This window comes from Myxocyprinus asiaticus, chromosome 3, assembly GCF_019703515.2.
Source record: "Myxocyprinus asiaticus isolate MX2 ecotype Aquarium Trade chromosome 3, UBuf_Myxa_2, whole genome shotgun sequence".
NCBI lineage: Eukaryota > Metazoa > Chordata > Actinopteri > Cypriniformes > Catostomidae > Myxocyprinus > Myxocyprinus asiaticus.
In genome coordinates this window covers 11556760-11571028 of record NC_059346.1, presented here as the reverse complement: position 1 = coordinate 11571028, position 14269 = coordinate 11556760, and the positions used below count along the sequence as shown (strand labels likewise).

Genomic DNA, 14269 nt, shown 5'->3' with positions numbered 1-14269 from the left:
ATAACACGACAACAAATAACATGAAAGATTGGCTTGTGCCTGTTATTGCACTGATTTGCACAGAAAGGAAAAAAAACGGCTGAAAATAATGATGAGACAGCAGTTCGGGAGACATTTCTTTGGCTGTTGCTCATTGCCGGTCTCTCACTTTAATAATGAGTGTGTGTATTGATAAAAGAAATTGAAGGACTTGATGCATCGAGAATCGTTTTGTAATAGAATCGTTACCCTTTGAATTGTAATTCACACCTCTACCAAATACTATTAAAGATGGTTAAAGGCTATGTTTACTCTTTCACTCAAGTGACGGTCATATCGCTTGAGGAATATGAATTGTAAATAATGTGTTTACACTAATGTGTATCTTCTATTCCTGCAGAGAACCCTGAAGAAAACAGGAACCAAAGGCATATCTGTATCCATCGGATCAAACTACATCACCATCTGCTGCAAAAATGAGGCTGTGTTTCAGTACCATGTTACTTTTACGTGAGTCGTAAAAATTTATCTAAACGTTCTTCATATCTAATATAATTAAGTTTGTCGGTGGCCACAGGTTCTGATATTTGGATGAGAATTTGTTATTTCTCTTGTTTGCTTTATCAAAAAAGTTCTCATTTCCATTTCTTGAAAGTGATTTTTTCTACATATTTTTACATACAAAGCCATTTCTAACATATTATATAGTGGAAAATATATTTTATTATTGGGGTGGCCCCCCTTGCGGTGGCTGCAATCTTGAGATCATATGGCCAGCTGTGTCTTGCAATTTGACTGAGTTAAAAGAATGTTCTGGGTTCAGTACAAAATAATAAACACCATGGGACTACACAGCCATCATACTGCTCAGGAAGGAGATGCATTCTGTCTCCTAGAGATGAATGTAGTTTGGTGCAAAAAGTGCAAAAAGTGCAAATCAATCCCAGAACAACAGCAAACGACCTTGAGAAGATGCTGGAGGAAACAGGTAGACAAGTATCTATTAAGACATTATACATCATGTTGGTGCCATGGATGGCCGCCTCGGTGTGGAGCGCTTCTATTGTTTTGTTGTTTTTGTTTGTTTGTCCTGTGTTTAGTAATCTTTTTTCAGTTAGTTTTACCAGAGACGAACTGCTGAACATTCGACAGCATACACCAGTCAATCTTTGCCCGGATTTTGAATATTCGGACGCTTTGTTTGACATTTTAGTCGAAGGCGCGGCTGTGTTGTTTAAACATGCTAGGAGATGCAGGCGAGGGAGATGAGCAGGCGAGCTGGTCAGGCTCCGTCGGCGCGGCTTTCGAACAACGCTGCCGAGCATTCATCTAGCAAATCTCCGCTCCCTAACAAAACGGACAAACTACATCTCCTCACCCGCACAAACAAAGACTTTTCAAACTCTGCTACCTTGTGCTTCACAGAAACCTGGCTGAGTGAAGCCATTCCGGACAGCGCGTTACATCTGCCGGGCTTTCAGCTGTTCAGTGCGGATCGCATCACGGAGTTAGCAGGGAAAACGAGAGGTGGTGAAACATGCTTTTACATCAATGAAAGTTGGTGTACAGATGTAACAACATTAAAGAGGATGTGCTGTCCTAATTTGGAAGCGCTCTTTATTAACTGTAAGCCTTTCTACTCGCCTCGGGAGTTTTCCTCGTTTATTCTGGTGAGTGTGTATATCGCGCCAAACACGTGTTTGAACACAGCGCTGCAACAGCTGGCTGATCAAATCACAGACACGGAACAACAATACCCGGACTCAGTTATTATTATTCTTGGGGATTTTAACAAAGCAAACCTCACACGTGACCTGCCCAAATACAAACAGCACATTACATACCCCACCAGAGACAGAAATATACTGGATCACTGCTACACAACAATAAAGGATGCATATCGCTCTGTCCCTAGAGCAGCTTTGGGACTATCTGATCACTGTCTGTTTCATCTTCTTCCAACCTACAGACAGAAATTAAAATCTGCTAAGCCTGTATTAAGGACTGTAAAGAGATGGACCAACAAAGCAGAGCTGGAACTACAAGCCTGCTTTGACTGCACTGATTGGAATGTTTTTGTGGCTGCAGACACCAATCTGGACGTACTCACAGATACTGTTACATCATATATCAGTTTTTGGGAGGATATGTGCATTCCTACTAGGACTTATTTAACATTTAACAACGACAAACCATGGTTTACAGCGGAACTCAGGCAGCTTCGTCAGGCCAAAGAGGATGCTAACAGAGTTGAGGATAAAGTCTTGTACAGTCAGGCCAGGAACACACTGAATATGGGAATCAGAGTGGCTAAAAGAAGATACTCTGAGAAGCTGGAAAACAAGTTTTCAGCTAACAACCCTGCATCAGTGGGGAGTGGCATGAAACAATTTACGAATTACAGGACTCCTGCCCCAACCCTGTGGTGGACCAACAACTGGCTGACGACCTGAATGTGTTCTACTGTAGATTTGAAAGGCCCAATCTCACACCCCACACCCACTCTGACTTTCACTTCACACAAACACCAACACCTCCTGCAACCCCCCTCCTCCCCCCTCCTGCTACTCAACCTGCACTTAAGATCTGTGAAGATGATGTGAGCCGCATCTTTCAACAGCAAAGGATAAGGAAAGCACAGGGCCCAGATGGCGTTTCACCTGCATGTCTTAGATCCTGTGATAACCATCTGGCCCCCATCTTCACACAGATCTTCAATAGATCACTGGAGCAGTGTGAAGTCCCATGCTGCTTCAAACATTCCACTATCATCCCCATCCCAAAGAAACCAAAAATCACAGGAATTAATGACTACAGACCTGTTGCCCTGACATCTGTGGTCATGAAATCATTTGAGATACTGGTGTTGGCCCACCTGAAGAACATCACTGGACCCTTTCTAGATCCCCTTCAATTTGCTTATCGAGCAAACAGGTCTGTGGATGATGCAGTCAACATGGGATTGCATCATATCCTGCAACATCTGGACAGACCAGGGACATATGCAAGGATCCTTTTTGTGGACTTCAGTTCGGCTTTCAACACCATCATCCCAGCTATACTCCAGAATAAACTACACCAACTTTCTGTTCCCTTGTCTATCTGTCAGTGGATTACCAGCTTTCTGATGGACAGGCAGCAGCTTGTGAGACAGGGGAAACTCACATCCAGCACCTGTACAATCAGCACTGGTGCCCCCCAGGGATGTGTGCTCTCCCCACTATTCTTCTCCCTCTACACCAATGACTGCATCGCCAAGGACCCCTCTGTCAAGCTCCTGAAGTTTGCAGATGACACCACTGTCATCGGCCTCATCCGAGATGACATTGAGTCTGCATACAGAAGGGAGGTTAAACATCTGGCTGTCTGGTGCAGTCAAAACAACCTTGAGCTGAACACGCTCAAAACAGTGGAGATGATTGTGGACTTTAGGAGGAACACCCCAACACTGACCCCCCTCACCATCCTAAACAGCACTGTGGCAGCAGTGGAGTCATTCAGGTTCCTGGGCACTACCATCTCACAGGACCTGAAGTGGGAGACCCACATTGACTCCATTGTGAAAAAGGCCCAGCAGAGGTTGTACTTCCCTCACCAGCTGAGGAAATTCAACCTGCCACAGGCGCTGCTGATACAGTTCTACTCAGCAGTCATTGAGTCTGTCCTCTGCACTTCAGTAACTGTCTGGTTTGGTTCAGCTATGAAATCAGACATCAGAAGACTACAGAGGACAGTTCGGACTGCTGAGAGGATTATTGGTTGCCCCCTGCCCCCCCTTCAAGAACTATAAACTTCCAGAGTGAGGAAAAAGGCTGGAAAAATCACTCTGGACCCCATTCACCCTGCCCACTACCTTTTTGAACTCTTGCCTTCTGGCCGACGCTTCAGAGCTCTGAGCACCAGAACCGTCAGGCACAGGAACAGTTTTTTCCCTCAGGCTACCCATCTCATGAACTGCTAAATTGCCCCATTGAGCAATAACTATGTGCAATACACAGTTTAGTCTTTCTAATATTTATCCAACACATCCAACCTCTTCTGCCATTTCATTCCTCTAGAAAAAAAAAACAAAAAAACATTTGCACTGTACATAAGAGATTTGTATTTACACTGTACATAACAGATTGTATTAGATTTGCACTACCCGTGTGTATGTATGTATGTGTGTGTCTGTACGTATGTGTATAATTATTTTTTATTTTTTATTATTATCTATGTCTTGCTGCTGTTTTTGTATTGTTTTGTATGGTTGTACACTGGAAGTTCCTGTCACCATGACAAATTCTTTGTATGTGTAAGCATACTTGGCAATAAAGCTCATTCTGATTCTGATTCTGATTCTATATCCACAGTAAAACGAGTCCTATATCGACATAACCTGAAAGGCTGCTCAGTAAGGAAGAAGCCAGTGCTCCAAAACCGCCATAAAAAAGCAAGATTACAGTTTGTAAGTGCACATGGGGACAAAGATCTTACTTTTTGGAGAAATGTCCTCTGGTCTGATGAAACAAAAATTTAACTGTTTGGCCATAATGACCATCGTTATGTTTGGAGGAAAAAGGGTGAGGCTTGCAAGCCGAAGAACACCATCCTAACCGTGAAGCATGGGGCTGGCAGCATCATGCTGTGGAGGCACTTTGCTGCAGGAGGGACTGGTGCACTTTACAAAATAGATGGCATAATGAGGAAGGACAATTATGTGGATATATTGAAGCAACATCTCAAGACTTCAGCCAGGAAGTTAAAGCTTGGTCGCAAATGGGTCTTCCAATTGAACAATGACCCCAAGCATACCTCCAGAATTGTGGCAAAATGGCTTAAGGACAACAAAGTCAAGGTATTGGAGTGGCCATTACAAAGCCCTGACCTCAGTCCGATAGAAAATCTTTGGGCAGAACTGATAAAGCGTGTGCAAGCACGAAGGCCTACAAACCTGACTCTGTTACACCAGTACTGTCTGGTGTGGGCCAAAATTCCTACCCAAAATGTTTGATCCAAGTTAAACAATTTAAAGGCAATGCTACCAAATACTAACAAAGTGTATGTAAACTTCTGACCCACTAGGAATGTGATGAAAGAAAGAAAAGCTGAAATAAATAATTCTCTCTACTATTATTGTGACATTTCACATTCTTAAAATAAAGTAGTGATCCTAACTGACCTAAGACAGGGAATGTTTCTACGGTTAAATGTCAGGAATTGTGAAAACTGAGTTTAAATGTATTTGGCTAAGGTGTATGTAAACTTCTGACTTCAACTGTTTGTCTGTGCATTACTTTCTGTGTTTTCTCTTGTTCAACTTGTCAGTGCTGTTCAGAACATCCATCCGTTTATTGTGGTTTTAAACTAGTTTACTCACCGAGGGTTTTTGTAGAGGTTTGCACCAGAGAAGTCTATGCTGAGTTAAAATGGGTCCCACAACCGGTGCCGTACTTCTCATTGCTTCTTGCTGCACTGTAATGTTTTAAGATGTGTGTTTGAGAGCTCGAGGCTGTTCCGCAAGTAAACGCACCTGCTCTGTGCTCACGCTGGTCTGTCCATTGAGCCGTGCTGATAATTGTTTCGGGTAGCGGATAGTGCTGATTCGTTCTGCCTTTGATGTGTTAACTGTTTGATATTGCTCAAAGGAAAATCGCAGCGCAGAAACGGAGAGAGAGAGAGAGCAAGTTGTTCAACTCTGTAGTCACACCAGTGCAACCTACAACAAAATTTAGTCACACCAGTGGGAAAAATGGCCATTTAGTCGCAGTCTTGAGCCCTGAACAGAACTCATTTCCCAAGTTTAATTTGGTTTTGCTGTTTGTAACAGGCTGTTCACCTTAAATCTGAGAGAAAATCAGACAATCAGGAGATCAATATCATGATTCAGTTGACAAAGATTTTGCCCCCCAGCTCTGACCTGTGTATCTCATTCTACAATGTGGTCCTTAGAAGGTTTGTGTTTTCTGTTTATAATATCAGGATTCTCCAGACATCACACAACAGTCGTGCATGTAATCAAATGTCTTTTTAATGTGTTCGCCATTTTAGCTGATTTAAAATCTCTTACTCGGGACACGACAAATGCGCCCCTTCATTAATGTCTGACCACACTAATGGTTTGCCAGGGAACGGTTGAGAGGGGACATATAATGAAAGCAGGAATTTCCTTGCTCTTTTGAAATACACCGATCAGCCACAACATTAAAACCACCTGCCTAATATTGTGTAGGTTCCCCTCATGCCGCCAAAACAGCACCAACCCGCATCTCAGAATAGCATTCTGAGATGCTATTCTTCTCACCACAATTGTACAGAGCGGTTATCTGAGTTACCATAGACTTTGTCAGTTCGAACCAATCTGGAAATTCTCTGTTGTCCTTTTTCATCAACAAGGCACTTCCATCCACACAACTGATGCTCACTGGATGTTTTTTGTTTTTGGCACCATTCTGAGTAAATTCTAGAGACTGTTGTGCTTGAAAATCCTAGGGGATCAGCAGTTACAGAAATACTCAAACCAGCCTATCTGGCACCAACAATCATGCCACTCTCCAATTCACTGAGATCACATTTTTACCCATTGTGATGGTTGATGTGAACATCAACTGAAAATCCTGACCAGTATCTGTATGATTTTGTGCATTACACTGCTGGCACATGATTGGCTGATTAGATAATCTCATAAATAAGTAGGTGTACAGGTGTTCCTAATAAAGTGCTCAGTGAATGTTTATTGAAGGTATGTGGCAATTCCCAGCCCAAGTATACAGTACATACTGCAGAATTGGCAGACAAAGTAGTAAACTGTTCTGAACATTGCTTAATGCTGCCTTCACGAGCTATCGGAATTATCGTAAATACGAGTTTCCCACTCGGAAGTTGCACATGAATGACCCCTCAAAGTTGTTATTATGACTGGGAAATTTGGAGATAATTTTGATACACGAGTTTCCGAGATGGGAGGAGTTTTAAACTTTCAACATGATGGAGGAGACTGCGGTTTCATTAGTGAATGACAGGTTTTGTTAATTTTTCTAAATACAGCTAATTGTTAGTGCTTGCCATTTTGGTCAAATTCATTTATCACCAACCATTCCAAGCATGTTGTACATTTTTGCACTGTGAAAATAGCTTGTATTTAACCAAAATTCCATTATCGTCAGCAAGCTAAATGAGTGATATGTATTATGGTGTCAAAATAAAAGTTCCTTAAGAAACATGTATGAATGAACCTGGCATCATCCATGTTTCCCGTTCTTTCCGACAACAAAGCACATGAACACGACGTACTCGTAAATACCACTTCAGAAGTGGGAAATAGGATAATTCTGATAGCACATGAAGGCAGCATAAGTATCTGAGAGAATATTATATCTCTCCTTGTGATTTCAAAGCCTACAGTAGGCATAATTCCTCACACATCAGTTACAGACATAATTCTGTCTCCTTGTAAAACAAAACCCTCAGCAGTCATATCACTTTATGGATTCCCATGTGTAGTGTCCTGAAGTCTCGGCACAAGGGCCTGTCTGAAGTCAACCATGTATGAAATTTACTATTAGCTTCAGTATTTATGGGGACTGTAAACCCTGTTCACTCTTAATCTCCAGGAGTGAAAGCATGCTCCACAGAGACTGCTCAGCTGCGCTTGCTGTCCAGACAGACCTCTTCAAAACACTACAATTCCCTCCACAGCACTCCATTTCCCTCCACAGCTTCCTTAACCCTGCTATTCTGTTTAATATAGGCCAACACCTTTACTATTCTTCAAATCAAATCAAATCAAATCAAATCAAATCACTTTTATTGTCACACAACCATATACATAAGTGCAATAGTGTGTGAAATTCTTGGGTGCAGTTCCGAGCAACATAGCAGTCATGACAGTGATGAGACATATACCAATTTACAATAAACATCAAATTTACACAACACAATTTAAAATCTAATATACACATAATTACACAAAACACAATATACAAATAATAGCATACAATGTACATTATACAATACACACAATATATAATACACATTATACAATAAAAAAATAGTATATATAGTATATTTAAAATGTACAGTAGGTTGTATTGTACTGTATTGACATTCAGGCTGTCGGTTGATAGTCAGTTGCCAGTGTGTTGTTAAGAGAATATAATTTATGACAGTCCAGTGTGAGATAATAAGATTAATAAAGTGCAGTGCTGATGTATATTGATCGTGAGAGATCAAGAGTTCAAAAGTCTGATTGCTTGGGGGAAGAAGTTGTCATGAAGTCGGCTGGTGCGGGTCCTGATGCTGCGATACTGCCTGCCTGATGCCAGCCCATGGCTTGGGTGGCTGGAGTCTCTGATGATCCTCTGAGCTTTTTTCACACACCGCCTGGTGTATATGTCCTGAAAGGAGGGAAGCTCACCTCCGATGATGTGTCTGGCAGTTCGCACCACCCTTTGCAGTGCTTTGCAGTTGTGGGCAGTGCTATTGCCGTACCCGGCAGAGATGCAGCCAGTCAGGACGCTCTCTACAGTGCAGGTGTAGAACCGTGTGAGGATGTGGCGTTTCATTCCATACTTCCTCAGCCGTCTCAGGAAGAAGAAGCGCTGATGAGCCTTCTTCACAACAGCCTCAGTGTGGACGGACCATGTGAGTTCCTCAGTGATGTGGACACCCAGGAACTTGAAGCTGCTGACTCTCTCCACTGGTGCACCATTGATGGTGATGGGGCTGTGTTCTCTTTCTCTTCTCCTGAAGTCCACCATAAGCTCCTTTGTCTTACTGACACTGAGGGAGATGTTGTGCTCCTGACACTAAAGTGTCAGAGTGTGAACCTCCTCTCTGTAGGCTGTTTCATCAGTGTTGAGGGTCAGTGATGAGGAGATGTTACTGCCCATTCTAACCACCTGGCATCTGCTTGACAGCAAGTCCAGGATCCAGCTGCACAGCGAGCTGTTTAAGCCCAGAGCCCGGAGTTTCTCATCAAGCTTGGAGGGCACTATGGTGTTGAATGCTGAGCTGTGGTCTACAAACAGCATTCTCACATAAGTGTTCCTTTTTTCCAGGTGGGAGAGAGCAGTGTGTATTGTAGATGCAATGGCATCATCAGTGGAGCAGTTGTTGCGGTAAGCAAACTGCATTGGGTCCAGTGATGGAGGCAGCACAGAACAGATGTAATCTCTGATTAGTCTCTCAAAGTATTTGCTGATGATGGGGGTCAGAGCAACAGGACACCAGTCATTTAAGCAAGTGATTTTGGATTGCTTTGGTACAGGCTCAGTGGTGGACGTTTTAAAGCATGTGGGGACTACAGACAAAGAGAGAGAAAGAGTGGTTACTTTTTAGTGGAAAGAGTAAAGGTGGAACTTTTTTTTTAAAGAAATGTTATAAGACTAAATTGTTACTAAATTCCCTGAAGTAATAACAATAAAATTATGCACTTTTGGGATTTTATGCTATTTAGAAGTTATTTACCTGTAAATTTCTCTCACATACACTGCCTGGCCAAAAAAAAAAAGAAAAAAAAAAGTCGCCGTTTGTATTTAAATAAGCAGATACTTGAAAGCTAATGATTGGAGCATTATTGCGGTAATTAATATGTTTCAGCTGGCAATAATTATTTTAACCCTAACTGATGCAGTGTGTAGCTTCTCATTTCTTAAAAAATCATGTCGGAAGACGTATCCTGTGGTTGTGGAAAAGATGTTACTTTGTTTCAGAAGGGGCAAATTATTGGCCTGCATCAAGCAAAGAAAACAACTAAGGAGATTGCTGAAATCACTGGATTTGGGTTAAGAAATGTCCAACGCATTATTAAAACCTAGAAGGATAGTGGTGAACCATCAGCTTCACAGAACAAATGTGGTCAGAAAAAAATCTTGAATAATCGTGATCAGAGATCACTAAAATGCATAAAAAATCGACAGTAGAACTCACGGCTATGTTTAATAGTGAAAGTAAGAGCATTTCCACATGCACAATGCAACGAGAACTTATAGGATTGGGACTAAACATAAGAAAGCCACTAGTTAGTGAGGCTAATCGGAAAAATGTGCTAGGGAGCATAAAGATTGGACTGTGGAGCAATGGAAAAAGGTTATGTGGTCTGATGAGTTCAGATTTACCATATAACAAAGTAATGGGCGTGTCAGGTTAAGAAAGGAAGCACATGAAGCGATGCACCTGTCATGCATAGCGCCCACTGTTCAAGCCTCTGGAGGCAGTGTAACGATCTAGGGTTGCTTCAATTGGTCAGGTCTAGGCTAAGCAACGTTATGCGGCAATAAAATAAAGTCAGCTGACTACCTGAATGTACTGAATAACCAGGTTATCCAATCAATGGATTTTTTCTTCCCTGATGGCACGGGAATATTCCAGAATGACAATGCCAAGATTCATCAGGTTCAAATTGTGAAAGAGTGGTTTAGGCAGCATGAGGAATCATTTTCACACATTAATTGGCCACCACAGATTCCTGAACTTAACCCAACTGAAAGTCTTTGGGGTGTGCTGGAGAAAACTACTGACTGGATAGAATTTCCCGTCATCAATACAAGATCTCGCCAAAAATGTTTGCAACTCTGGATGAAAATAAATGTTGTGACTTCGCATAAAGTTGTCGAAACAATGCCGTGACGAATGCACGTTGTAATCAAAGCTAAAGGCGGTCCAAGAAATATTAGAGTATGCAACTTTTTTTTGGCCAGGCAGTGTATGAAAATAAGCAAATTGATGTTAACTTCATGTGGCAAATCTGGATCTTAATGTGGAAAGGAGGAAGCAGGGACCGGGTGATCAATCCATGCAGACATTTACTGCTCCACTTTTCAGTGACACACAATAAGACATTGGTTGTTCCACTTTTCAGTGTCACACATAACACACTGGTTTTCAGCAGTACATACAAGACTACCTTTTCAGCAGGCACTGACAGGCAGACACACAGCTCCAGTGTCTCTCTCTCTCTCGAACTGGTACTCCGGCTCCTCTTTATCTCTCTCCCGGCTGATTGCTAATTCTCCACCAGGTGTCCCTCCTTACTGCTCGGCTTGCCTGCCATCCGGCCTGACCTAATCACCCCCCCCCCCCTTCAGCTGATCCGGATGTGTCCCCCGACTGCAGCTCTGGTTGTGGCTTTATCCCTCGCCCGCCAACACTGCAATCACCAACAGCAGATAATTCCCCCTAGGTGTCCATCCCGGCCTCACTACGCACCATTGTCGCTCGGCCCCGCCCCGCTCACCACACTTCACTACAGTGAAAGCCTGTAAGTATAAAAGTATAAGTTAAAACATGAAGAACATATGATGTGTCAAGTATTGTGGTCAGATTGCTGCCATATTGTAAAGGGTTTAAACAATGTTTTCCATGCTTGTTCAATGAATCATAAACAATTAATGAACATGCACCTGTGGAACGGTCGTTAAGACACTAACAGCTTACAGACGGTAGGCAATTAAGGTCACAGTTATAAAAACACAGTTATATATCAATCCCTGCATCAGTGCTCAGACTGTTCGCAATAGGCTGAGAGAAGCTGGACTGAGGGCTTGTAGGCCTGTTGTAAAGCAGGTCCTTACCAGACATCACCGGCAACAACGTCGCCTATGGGCACAAACCCACCTTCGCTGGACCAGACAGGATTGGGAAAAAGTGCTCTTCACTGACGAGTCATGGTTTTGTCTCACCAGGGGTGATGGTTGGACTCACGTTTATCATCGAAGGAATGAGCGTTACACCGAGGCTTGGACTCTGGAGCGGAACCAGTTTGGAGGTGGAGGGTCCGTAATGGTCTGGGGTGGTGTGTCACAGCATCATCGGACTGAGCTTGTTGTCATTGCATGCAATCTCAATGCTCAATCTTTAGTCAGTAAAGATGCTGACTACCATACCTGGAGTCGCAAGTTCAAATACAGGACATGCTGAGTGACTCCAATCAGGCTTCTTAAGCAACCAATTGGCCTGGTTGCTAGGGTGGGTAGAGTCATGGTCTCAGGTGCGGAGGCAACTGATGTTGGATAACTTTTTTGCTTCAATAAAAATATATATATATATATATATATATTTGAAATCTGTATTTTGTGTTTACTCAGGTTGCCTTTGTTTTATGTTATCGTTTGAAGATCTATAACAATTTAGTATGAAAAATACACAGTCCATACTGAAAATCTGGGATTCAGTTTACTATAGCACCTGTTGTACACCCAAAACAGTAATGGTTCTCGATTTATTTTGAGTTGGATGTGACCGAAGGCAATGACTTGCGGTTCAGTGTGTAACTCAAATGTTTATTCAGTACATGTGACTGATTAATTTTGACCGATTCATTTGTTCAACCAGTTCATTTGATCGTAAATCAGACTACACTGGCCGTGATGAATGTATGTTTTGGTCAACCAGTGAGCACAGTGCTATAAGATGTATCAGTTTATTGTCTTTGTATTATTTTACAGCATTCAGTTTTTCTTGCCCATTCAATTAAATTCACAGCAAAACTCCAAGAACCATTAGCAGAGCCAAAAATCATGAAAATCATTCTGTTCCAGTATTTTTGTAGAAAATCGAACCAGTTCTGAAAAAGAAATGGTTTTTGATTCACAACCCTATTCCTGTTGTCACTTTGTCTTACAGCTGGTGTTTTGCCCATTTTTCTTTTATGTATGAGACCAGTCTGTGCAATAAAGGCTTGTTGACAGTCAATGCTGATGTCTCTCTCACCATCTTTTCTCTCTCACTCTAGAGTAATGAAGATATTGGGGCTGAAACTGGTGGGCAGTAACCATTACGACCCCAACAGTATTGTCATTCTTGGCAAACAAAGGTATTTTGTACCAACCTGATTGCAGTCCAACCAAAATTGTTGTGCTCCAAGTTGTTCAGCATCACACTGAATAAATCTAGACTTAAACTTGGGTATGTTCCCCCCGGTCTAGCTCACCTTCCCTATTATTACCAGAGGCATGTCGTGAACTTTATCAGCAACACTTGCAATAATGGTTTGCATAGTGATTCTTTGTTTGGCATGATGTGCTTGTTCCTAACCTAACTGGATGAAAGTCATGAAGAAATGTCTTCATAGAGTCATAGTTTATCCCATAATCAAAAGAAAAAAAATATATTTTGCATAAAGAATAAAAAAGCCTGTATTTAGGACCTTTTAGGATTTTGTGTTCATGTCAATTAAGCATATTTCTTCCTCTGTTCTCATTACTATAATGTGAAAATCTTTTGTAATACAATAACCAAAATGAAGCTCTCTGGACACATTTTTTATTTTATTTTTTTAATAGCATAAATTCAATTCAATACAACAAATATTACAATGATGTATTAATACTTAACAATTTAATTATATGTCATTCTTTTTTTCTCTCATTAGAGTAATAAGAATTCTCATTGTTTACTCAATTTCATGTTGGTACAATTTTTTTTTTTTTTTAAGAATAGAATAGAATGTTAGGGACTGAGCCTAAAATGTATTTAATGGTATGCAAAAAGTCATCTCTTTTTTATGCAAAATGTAATTTCTTATTTTTTCTTTTAACTTTGGGGTTTGAAAAATGACTTGGACATCTTGAATTGTTTTGTAAGTTCACCAGACTGTGTACAGGTGCATCTCAATAAATTAGAATGTCGTGGAAAAGTTCATTTATTTCAGTAATTCAACTCAAATTGTGAAACTCGTGTATTAAATATATTCAATGCACACAGACTGAAGTAGTTTAAGTCTTTGGTTCTTTTAATTGTGATGATTTTGGCTCACATTTAACAAAAACCCACCAATTAACTATCTCAAAAAATTAGAATATGGTGACATGCCAATCAGCTAATCAACTCAAAACACCTGCAAAGGTTTCCTGAGCCTTCAAAATGGTCTCTCAGTTTGGTTCACTAGGCCACACAATCATGGGGAAGACTGCTGATCTGACAGTTGTCCAGAAGACAATCACTGACACCCTTCACAAGGAGGGTAAGCCACAAACATTCATTGCCAAAGAAGCTGGCTGTTCACAGAGTGCTGTATCCAAGCATGTTAACAGAAAGTTGAGTGGAAGGAAAAAGTGTGGAAGAAAAAGATGCACAACCAACCAAGAGAACCGCAGCCTTATGATCATCAAGCAAAATCGATTCAAGAACTTGGGTGAACTTCACAAGGAATGGACTGAGGCTGGGGTCAAGGCATCAAGAGCCACCACACACAGACATGTCAAGGAATTTGGCTACAGTTGTCATATTCCTCTTGTTAAGCCACTCCTGAACCACAGACAATGTCAGAGGTGTCTTACCTGGGCTAAGGAGAAGAACTGGACTGTTGCCC

The 14269-nt window shown here is 41.5% G+C and overlaps 1 pseudogene; it reads left to right on the top strand.

The window, feature by feature from the left end:
* The window catches only part of LOC127431263 (piwi-like protein 2), a 74172-nt pseudogene that overhangs the window by 33502 nt on the left and 26401 nt on the right, over positions 1–14269 (top strand).